The sequence below is a fragment of the Sapajus apella genome, unplaced genomic scaffold, assembly GCF_009761245.1.
Source record: "Sapajus apella isolate SASKATOON/1434 unplaced genomic scaffold, GSC_monkey_1.0 scaffold16, whole genome shotgun sequence".
In the NCBI taxonomy this organism is placed as follows: Eukaryota; Metazoa; Chordata; class Mammalia; order Primates; family Cebidae; genus Sapajus; species Sapajus apella.
The window spans coordinates 13911988-13922445 of NW_022436956.1; the positions used below are offsets into that span (position 1 = coordinate 13911988).

A 10458-nucleotide genomic window follows, 5' to 3' on the forward strand; every position below is an offset into this window, starting at 1 on the left:
AAAAAAAAAAAAAAAAAAAAAAAAAAGAGACTATAACTTTAATAACAGTGTCTTACAGAGTTATCAATAATTATTCATTCAAATATTTAATGTCTAATAGGAAATGCCATTTCATGAGAAAAAGAGGAGACAGAGAATTTGGCCTTTCCTTTGACACGTGGGGTACAAAGACTGGAAGAGGTATGTTAGCTGTCCACAGTTACACAGTGACCACCAAGACCAGGCACTCTGACTGCCAGTAAGACATAGATCAGAAGATTTCTCTGCTTCCAAGATTGACCCAACCTTGCAGTGCTGTCTTCAAATTTTACACCTCACATTCTTTATCCCTCACTCACAGCCCCTCTGCTCACTCTTCTATTTCCCAGGACACCTGAACACACCTTGTCCCTTCTGGCCTCCTTACCTTTCTCACCTTTGTCCTCGTTATAATCTTCCTCCCATTCAACTCTCCAGCTCCTATGAGGCAGTCCCTTTGTTCCTTCTCAGACATACCAGAGAAAGATCTGCCCCGAATGCTCTTCTCTCAGATGCCCATGTGGCCTGCTCTTCCTCTTCATTCAAGTCTCTAGTCCGATGTTAGCTTCTTAGAAACGGCTTCCTAGGCTACCTTATCTGAAATGGCACCCCATGAGTTCTTTCTTCATTATGTTTAAATGTCAATTAGATCTATATTTTAGACTTGTACTTATCTTGAAATGTAATATGTATATACTAAACAGCACACGAAGCACAAAGCCTTCCGCAGCCTGCTGGGGTCCTCCACTTGGCCATCACCAATGCAGATGTCTTACTTGCCTGACTAACCTGTTGGCTTTAGGACTGAATTTCTGAGAAAAAGGAAAACAGGAAGAGGAAGAGAGAAAACACTTCTATGCCACCATAAGTCCCCATTCTTAGTCCTAACTAAGTTCTAAGTTTGGGCCCTGACAGAGGTCTTTCCCTATTAAAAAAAAACACCCAATTTTTAATTGCTACTCAAGTAGCTAGAAGCTTGGCACCCCTAAGGGAGTGGGAACTTCTCATGCTAGCTCCTCACTCAGAAGTCTGATAAACAGATTCCTTAATTTCCTGTGGGATGGCACTTAGAACAATGGAATTTTGCAAGGATTATCCATAACTATCCAGTAAGTGATTTCACACTCATCAAGGGTGATTACTTTTTACAACTCCAGCACTGCAACAAAGTTTACAATTGGAGTATCTCTGCATGATATCATTAGCACAGTTCCTTTAGGAGGAATGTGAACACCTGCTTTAGTGTTTCGTCCTTCTCTTAACCTTCTCAACAGAGTTATTATTTCAGCCTATTCATATGAGTAATTCACCTTTTCTCTTTGAACTCGCTTCTTCCTCTGCAAGTAAATGGTTGAACTCATGATCCTTGATGTCCTAGATAGGTCTAACCTTTTATGATTCCATAAAATGTTCTTGAAGAAGAGTTAAGATGTTAGTTATTCACTGCTACCTATGAATGAATCACACAGCTTTAACCTAGAGAAAGAGGCTTAGAATACTGATAGTTGAACATATTTTGGTGATCTTCATCACCTAAGGGAAGTAAAATAAAGTATTAAAAGGGCTTTAGTTAACAGAGTTAGAATGAATAATAACAATGGCAACCACCACTTTGCAAATGTTATTTCAGTTCATCTTTACATTATAGCAATGTATCTTAGTGCATAATCACAGGCTATGAAATGAAACAGACCTGAGTTTGAGACCTGAGTTCAAATTCTGATTTTGCCATATAATTGCTCTGTAATTTGGGGCAAATTACCTTAACCTTTCCAGTCTCATGTGCATTCATCTGTAAGGTAAAGAATTTGCCCATAAGTTTTTGGGGGGAAGATTAAATGAAACAATGTATGTAAAGGCCTCTGCAGAATGCATTATAAGAAACAGATATTCAATAATGGCAGCTATTTATAATATTAGAAATGCTTAATCCTTAAACGTAAGTTCAGAACCAGTACCTGAACCCGTGTTAATTATATGCCATATTTCTATTAAACAGTGCTCCCCCAATACACCTTGCCTACTACACAATTTTTTCTTGACAAGGAAGGTGTAACAGAATGTATAGGTTCAAGCTTCCCAGTTTTATAGAAATTTCCTTGCATATCCCTAGCTCATTTTCGGAGTCTCACTCCTTCCCAATCATTGACATAATTTTAACACACAAAACTCAGTAAGTTTGGGAGGCTCAATTTTCTACCTGCAGAATTAAACTTTGAGGTGGCTTTCAGAAATCTTAGCATTACAACTATAGGAGACAAGAGTTTATTATGGGGCAGTTGTAGAAGCTTTGGAGTTCCTTAATAGGAACCTAATCTGGGAATTTAGTCATGAGCTCATCATTTTCTTTGCTCAAGTACATTGGGACACTTAGAAGCAATCAACCAAACTTACCATACACCTTATTTCCGCTAAAACAGTCTATGTAGCAAATACTTGTTCTTCTCAAGCCTTGCCTTCTATTGGCACTAGATTACAGGTATCTATAGGTGATCATTTAATAACTGTTTGCTGTTTTTGTGCACATCATGGACTTCCAATACCCCCTTTACCATTGCAAACAAGATCATTATCTTAAAAATCTCATTATATAAGAAAACTAATTGCAGATAACACAGGGCCAATTGAGAGACCACACTCTTAAGATTCTGATCTCTGGAACCACTTTCGGTGCCAAATTCTTTATCAGTGTTCCATCAGTGAAGCAGGGATTTGACCATAGGCAACTGTGAAGGCTACTTTATGGTCTATGTGAGATGACTGTTCCTGTGTCTGGTGTTGGCATCTGAAGTCTGCAGAGTAGGATGTCAGGAGGGAAAGATGAATGTGAGGTGGGGGAGGCAAGGACAAACTTGGAAGGTTGAGCAGGACAACTCTGATGGTAGACTGGCCCCTTTGTCTTTCTTTCACCATCTCCAAGCCTCAAGTTTGAGGTGGCATTGTCCTGCCTCAGAGGTTGGAGCCCTTCATCATGAAGTTAAACACACAGCAGGCCTGGAATTTGGAGAAGCTGAAGGAGGATCAGAAAGGGGCTGCAGCTGCTGCTCAGGCCAATGAAGTGACAACATGTGAGCTGATTGCAATAATGTTTGTGTGGACTGCTCCATCTTCCCAAGCACATAAAAATGGCTGCTGCTCCATTTCCACCTTCTAAATCTCATGCTCCTGTAGCCGGTGTACCCCATCCCATTGTAGCCATGCTAACCTGCAATGACACATGAAAGTAATTCTGGGAAACAGAGCTCTGGCTCAGGTAAGGTAACAATTCAAGCCCACCATACCACTAGTCAAAGAGGAAATCCCATGAGAAATAAAAAATGCTTTGAACTAATGATAATGAAAACAACAAAATTTGTGGGATACAGCTACAGCAGTCCTCATAGGAAATGATCCAGGGGAAAAAGGGGAACTTAAGTACACAATAGGTAGAAAGAAAGATACAGAAGCAGATATTAATAAAATTGAGGCCAGGCACAGTGGGTCATGCCTGTAATCCCAGCACTTTAAAGGCTGAGGTGAATGGATCACCTGAGATCACGAGTTTGAGACCAGCCTGGTCAACATGGTGAAAACCCGTCTTTACTAAAAATACAAAAATTAGCTGGGTGTGGTGGTGTGTGCCTGTAGTCTCAGCTACTCAGGAAGCTGAAGTGGGAGAATTGCTTGAACGTGGGAGGTAGAGGTTGCAGTGAGCCAAGATCATGCCACTGCATTCCAGCTTGGGGGACAGAGTGAGACTCTGTCTCAAAAAAAAAAAAAAAAATTAATGGAATTGAAGACAAGCAATAGAGAAAAATCAACAAGGCCACCAACAAGGCTAAGTTGGTGTCTTAGTCTGCTTGTGCTACTAAAAAAAAAAAATAGATGAGACTGAGTTATTTATAAACAACAGAAATTTATTTCTCACAGTTCTGAAGGCTGGGTAGTCCAAGATCAAGGCACCAGCAGGTTGGGTGTCTGGCAAGGGCACAGTATCTACTTCTAAGTTGGCACCTTGAAAGCTGTATCCCCTGGGGATGGGGTTTGGGGAATGAATGCTGTGCCTTCACGTGGTGGAAGGAACGGGAAACAGGGAAAGGAAGCTCTCAGCAGCTTCTTTTATAAGGACATTAATCCCACGTACAAGGGCAGAGCCCTCATGATCTAATCACTTCCTAAATGTCCCACCTCTTAATACTATCACACTGGCAATTAAGTTTTAACATATGAATTTTGTGTGACACATTCAGCATGTAGCAGTTGGTTTTTTAAAAGATCAACAAAATTGGGCTTGGCGTAGTGGCTTATGCCTGTAATTCTAGCACTTTTGGAGGCTGAGGTGGGAGAACTGCTTGAGTCCTGGAGTTCAAGACCAACCCTGGCAACATAGTGAGACCTTGTCTCTACAAAAAAAAAAAAAAAGCCAAGTGTGGTGGCAGGTGCCTGTAGTCCCAGCTACTTGGGAGGCTGAGGCAGGAGGATTATTTGAGCCTGGGAGGTCAATGCTGTAATGAGCTGTGGTCAAACCCCTGTACTCCAGTCTGGTTGGCAGAGTAAGATCCTGTCTCTAAATAAATAAATAAAATAAATAAAATTAATTTTATCTCAGACTAATAAAGGAGCAAACACATATAATCAATATCAGGAGTTTAACAGGAAATATAACTACAGATCCTATAGGTATTAAAAGGCCAGGCTGGGCACGGTGGCTCACGCCTGTAATCCTAGCACTTTGGGAGGCCGAGGTGGGTGAATCACCTGAGGTCAGGAGTTCAAGACCAGCCTGGCCATCATGGTGAAACCCCATCTTTAATAATAAATAAATAAATAAATAAAAGTCCTTGCAGCTGACCCGACCCCAACGTTTTGTGCACTGGCTGGATCGGCACCATAAATAAAGCATTTGTGGCAAGATGTTTAAGAAGTCTCACGTATGCACGCAGGGGAGCAGCCCTTCCCTTGCCCTGACTGCTCCAAGCCCTTCAACTCGCCTGCCAACCTGGCCCACCACCGGCTCACACACACAGAAGAGCGGCCCTGCCGGCTTGGGGACTGTGGCAAGGCTTTCTCGCAAAGCTCCACGTGAGGCAGCACCGCTTGGTGCATGCCCAGCACCTCCCCTACCGCTGCCAGGAACGTGGGGTGCGTTTTCACCGCCCTTACCACCTGCTGATGCACCGCTACCATCACGCGGGTGAATACCCCTATAAGTGTCGCGAGTGCCCCCGCTCCTTCTTACTGCGCCGGCTGCTGGAGGTGCACCGGTTCGTGGTCCATGCCGGGCGCCAGCCCCACCGCTGCCCATCCTTGGGGGTTGCCTTCCCCTCCTCACTGCGGCTCCAGGAGCACGGCTGAGCAGCTGCTGCTGCCCAGGCCCCACGGCGCTTTGAGTGTGACACCTGTGGCAAGAAAGTGGGCTCAGCTGCTCGGCTGCAGGCACGCGAGGCGGCCCATGCGGCTGCCGGGCCTGGAGAGGTCCCGGCTAAGGAGCCCCCTGCCCCTTGAGCCCCAAGGGCCACTCGTGCCCGTTGCTTCTCCAGCAACCCTTGGAGTTACTGCTACGGCATCCCCTGCGGCCCCTGCCCGCCGCCGGGTTCTAGAGTGCAGCGAGTGCAAGAAGCTGTTCAGCACAGAGACGTCACTGCAGGTGCACAGGCGCATCCACACAGGTGAGCGGCCGTACCCCTGTCCAGACTGTGGCAAAGCGTTCCGACCACCGCTCCGGCACACAGGTGAGCGGTCCTTTGCCCGTGAAGTGTGAGGCAAGGCCTTTGCCATCTCCATGCGCCTGGCAGAACATTGCTGCATGCACATGGGTGAACCACCCTACTCCTGCCCTGACCTTGGCAAGAGCTACTGCTCCTCCCACCTCTGGAAGTACCGCAAGACCCATCAGCAGCAGCATCAGGCAGCTGTGCGGCAGCAGCTGGCAGGGGCGGAGGCTGCTGTTGGCCTGGCCGTGATGGAGACTGCCGTGGAGGCGCTGCCCCTGGTGGAGGCCCTGCCCCTGGTGGAAGCCACTGAGGCCTACCCTCTGGCCGAGGCTGAGGGGGTCCAGATCAGTGGCTGACTCTGCCGGACTTCCTCTTCAGCACCTCCATGCCCTTTTGCCCTGTTGCTGAAGGCCCTCCAGCATCCCCTTAGGCCTCTGTACATACTGTATCCCTTCTTCTTCCCATCCCCACCACCATGTAAGTTCTTAATTGGATTTATTCTCTCCTGAGGGGGTGCTCTGGGGTCCCTGACACACATAAAGGTGCCCCCCACCTTCCACCTCTTAGCACTGGTCACTCCAAAAATGAAACTATCAATGAAGACTGAATTGCCAGCAGAAAAAAAAAGGGGGGGGGGAATGTTACAGCTTTATGGCAACAAGTTTATGACTTAAATGAAGTAAACAAATTTCTTGAAAAACAGTGTATCAAAATTAACAGAGGAAGAGACGAAAACATGATGTCTTTATCTTCTAAGAATTTGAACTCATCAAAAACCTTCCCACAAAAGAAATTCCAGGCTTGCTTTTGGATTGGCAAAGACTCCTTAGGTGGAACAAAAAATCCAATAGCTATGAAAGATAAAAATTGATAAACTGGTATGAATAAAATTTAAACATTTTTTCCTTATCAAAAGATAGTAAGGAAATGAAAAGACCAGCTAAATTGGAGTATATACATCTCGGTAACACATACACATAACAAAGAATTTGTGTCAATATATAAAGAATCTTATAAATCAGTAACACAAAAACAACCTAGTTTTTAAAATGGCCAAAGACTTGAACAAATACTTTACAAAAGATACAAAAGTTTTAAAAAGAAAAAAAAAAAGCAGGAGAAAAAGTGCTTAACATCATTAGTCACAGAAAAATGCAAATTAAGCCATAGTGGGACACTCCTTCACACCCACTAGAATGGTTACAAACAAGGCAGACAGTACCGTTAGTGAACATGTGGGAAAAATGGAATTCTCATCATTGGTAACAGGAAGGTAAAATGGTACAACTAATTTGGAAAATAGTTTCACAGTGTTTCATAAAATTAAACACATACATATATATCTCTTCCCTATGACCCAGCAAATCCAATAGATATTTACCAAGGAGAAATAATAACATATAACCACACAAAGACTTGCACACAAATGTTTGTAGCAACTTTATTCGTAATAATCCCACACTGGAAATAACACAAATATCCATCAGTAAATATATAAACAGATTGTGGTATACTACAATGAAATACTATTCAGCAATAAAAACAAAACAACTACAGACATAGGCAACAGCTTGTATCTCTAAAAACGTTAAGCTAAAGAAACTAAACACAAGAGTACATACTGTCTAATTTACATGAAATTCTGAAACAGGGAAGAAAATAACCTTTCCTGTAACAGAAGGTGGATCAGTGGTGACCTAGGGCTGGGGAGAATAACTGCAAAGGGAAAGGAAATTTATTCTGGCAAGAAAATGTTATTTATCTTGATTGGGGGTGGTGGTTACCTGGGTGTACACATTCATCAAAGCTCATTGAATTCTACATTAAAAATGGCTACACTTAATTGTATGTAAATTATACTTTCATTAGGTTGATCAGAAAGAAAAAAGTCCCAATGAAGGGACAGGACAGACAAAAGTCACCACACCAGTGTCTGTTTGAATATTTGAATGTGCAGTAAATTTCTAGGTTTCTATTTGTTTGATAGCACATGTCAGGGGGCCAAGTTTCCATCTAAATAAAATGGCTTAATGAGTTAAAGTATAATAGAGGAAGATACATATATATATATTTATTTATTTTGAGAGATAGGGTCTTGTTCTGTCACACAGCATGGAGTGCAGTGGTGCAATTATAGCTCATTGCAGCCTAAAAGAGGAAGCGGTAATAAAACTATTCAAGAAATGAATAAAAGCCTATGGTATAAACGCTTTTAAATTGAGTGATTAATTTTTGATATGCTATTTTGTGTTTATGTTAGAATCGTGAGTTGTCAAGTGTTTAGAAAAATTTGTCAAGTACACAAGTCTGCCTTTTTGGTAGTTGGATCAAAATATTAAGTCTTTTATCAAATGTTTAAGAAAATGTGATTCAGAAAATATGTAAGGGTATTAAATGTTCAGGATAATTGGAACTTACAAATTGTTAAAGAAATTGGAATATAATTTCTCATTTTTAACAAATTTACAGTACTTACAAGATCTCCAAGTTAAGCTTAGAGATTTAAAAAAAGCTTTATTTTAAACGTATTTTAATAAAGCAAATATTAAAACAAGTATTTATAAGTATTTTTCTTTCCATACCAAAAGCCGGCTTTGACAGTAAAGCTTGTTGACTCATGGTTCAAACACTTGCTGCCTTTCTTAAGAAATTTATTCTGCTTTTCAAGGAAGGTATGTTTTTTCTATTTCATCTACAAACCTTGTAGATTGGCCTTATGGTTTATAGCAATACAAAAACACACAAAGTGAAGTGTTTTTTTTTAAATGAAATTATGTAACAACAAATAATGTATGTATTTTACCGCTCTTACAAAGATAACTTACAGTAAATAATGTTAACAATGTCAGTTTTACTCATATGAGTTTTCTCTGTACCTCTATCTCTATTCCACCTCAATGTCTTGCACCCACCTATTTTAAGGTGAAAATATCTAGGCTTTTGCCCCGCAACTGATTTCTATTGAGGGCCTATCGAGGTATAATGATAATAATCATGGAATCTAGAAAGAAAAAGCATTAAGCACAATTTACGTGAAGAGTAGCTTCAGTTAACATTTAACTGGATGCTTCTAACTTATTTAATCTTACTAGATAGGCAGTGTTTTAATCATTTTACAGTTGGAGAAACCACGATCATGCAATTTGCAAGTGGCAGAGCCCTATTTAACTCCAAAGCTCTTGTTCCTCTGAGGTGAAGTTATAGATGAAACTCCTAGGTTTGCCCTTTCTTGATGTAACCAACTAATATCTTTGAGGATCTTTTTCCTTTTACCCAGAGTACTGCGTTAAGTGCTGAGTATACAGATTCATTCAACCCTCTAACCAGTTCTTATATTACTGGTTCATCTGTGGTCAAAATCTGGAATACTGGTGGGTTTTGTTTCCAAAGGGTTATGACTTTGAGTGACAAAAAAAGGAGTGTATCCTTGATGTAGGGACCATCTTTGATTTCTTGTTACTTCCCCTTTTCACCCCTCCAAGGCACTTAGCAGATGTTAGCTAATGAATAAATGAGAAACAAATTGTTGGCTAAAAAGACAGCAGCAGAAGAGATTTAAAATTTGTACCCATTGCAGTGCTTGGCAACTGTCAGGGATTTATTAAATATATATTGAAGAGAATGACATTTCTGCCGTTTTATCAATAAATTCAACAAAGTATTTATTGAACCTTAACCACATCTTGGGCATTTTTTAAGGATAAGTGGTTTAATACAACGATGATTCAGGTATAATCTCTACTTCCAAGGAATCTGGCATCTAGAATAGACAAGGCACACATAAAAATAATAGGTGATAGTGGTAAGTGCTGAAATAAGACTGTCATTCAAGTGCTATGAATTTGAAGAAGTTGGGAAGATCAGGAATGGAAGTTTCTTCCCCCTTGTCTTATTCCATTTGTACTGCTTTAACAAAGTATCTTCAACTAGGTAATTTATAAATAATAGAAATTTATTTTCTTACAGCTCTGGAGGCTGAGAAGTCAAGGCTAAGCACCAGTGGGTTTGGTGTCTGCTGAGTCCCCAGTCTCTGCTTCCAAGTGGTGCCCTGTTGCTGGGTCCTCACATGTTAGAAGAGACAAAAGGGCTGAACAGCTGCCTCACACCTCTTTTTAAATTAATCCCAGAGCCCTCATGACTTAATCACTCCCTCAAGGCCCCACCTCTAAAGGCTATTTCACTGGCGAATAAATTTCAACATATGAATTCTGGAGGAGATATTCAGACCGTTGCACCCCTCAAGTTGGTAAGTGTCTTTGAATATCTTTTTTTTTCATGCTCTGTGTGGCAATCTCATGATTTCAAACTTCTCTTCTATTTGGGCTCATCCCAAATACCTTTGCTCTCAGTTGTCTCCCTGGTTTCCATCTTTTTCCCAGACCCCCTTTCTATATAAATCACCTGCCTGCACTGTAAGCTCCATGTATCAAAAAACTGGACTTGTAATTCTCTTCCAAATCTGTCCCCAGCTTTTAGAAGATGGGAAGAAAACATCATACAGGGGAATGAGGAAATCCACACTCGGCAATGCAGAGACAGGAAGGAAGACAAAGGCTCAGTCTCTAGGTTTCTGAAAGGTCTTCTCGAACCATATCCACCCACTTCTCAATTTCTACCACAGAAGTAGAAAACATAACCTTGATTTTCACTTTCTGTCCTGTAACTATAAAAGGTTTCAAAGTCACCTGTAGAAGGTAATTTTGGTCCTCACTCCCATGAATATTCTCTGACTTCCTCTAATAGAAAA

General features: G+C 41.4%; 1 pseudogene; it reads left to right on the forward strand.

Moving 5' to 3' along the window:
- Nucleotides 1-6096, forward strand: part of LOC116556429 — a 25574-nt pseudogene extending 19478 nt beyond the window's left edge.
- The last annotated feature ends 4362 nt before the right edge of the window (nt 6097-10458 follow it).